Genomic DNA, 574 nt, shown 5'->3' with positions numbered 1-574 from the left:
TACAATACCATACTGTAAAACCAAGGAGACCACACCTCCATGCCGTTTAACAGCACAGAGAACGCATGCACACACACACCTACTTCCTTATCTTCTCTACCATCTCTCTACTCCCTCTATAGTCAGATGAACTGGTTATCCTTACTGACAGATTCTCACTCTACTCCCTCTATAGTCAGATGAACTGGTTATCCTTACTGACAGATTCTCACTCTACTCCCTCTATAGTCAGATGAACTGGTTATCCTTACTGACAGATTCTCACTCTACTCCCTCTATAGTCAGATGAACTGGTTATCCTTACTGACAGATTCTCACTCTACTTCCCTATAGTCAGATGAACTGGTTAACCTTACTGACAGATTCTCACTCTACTTCCCTATAGTCAGATGAACTGGTTAACCTTACTGACAGATTCTCACTCTACTCCCTCTATAGTCAGATGAACTGGTTATCCTTACTGACAGATTCTCACTCTACTTCCCTATAGTCAGATGAACTGGTTAACCTTACTGACAGATTCTCACTCTACTTCCCTATCGTAAGAGGAACTCGTTGATAACATTTTTATGCC

The sequence above is a fragment of the Salmo trutta genome, chromosome 5 (assembly GCF_901001165.1).
Source record: "Salmo trutta chromosome 5, fSalTru1.1, whole genome shotgun sequence".
In the NCBI taxonomy this organism is placed as follows: Eukaryota; Metazoa; Chordata; class Actinopteri; order Salmoniformes; family Salmonidae; genus Salmo; species Salmo trutta.
Note: the sequence above shows the minus strand (reverse complement) of the source record.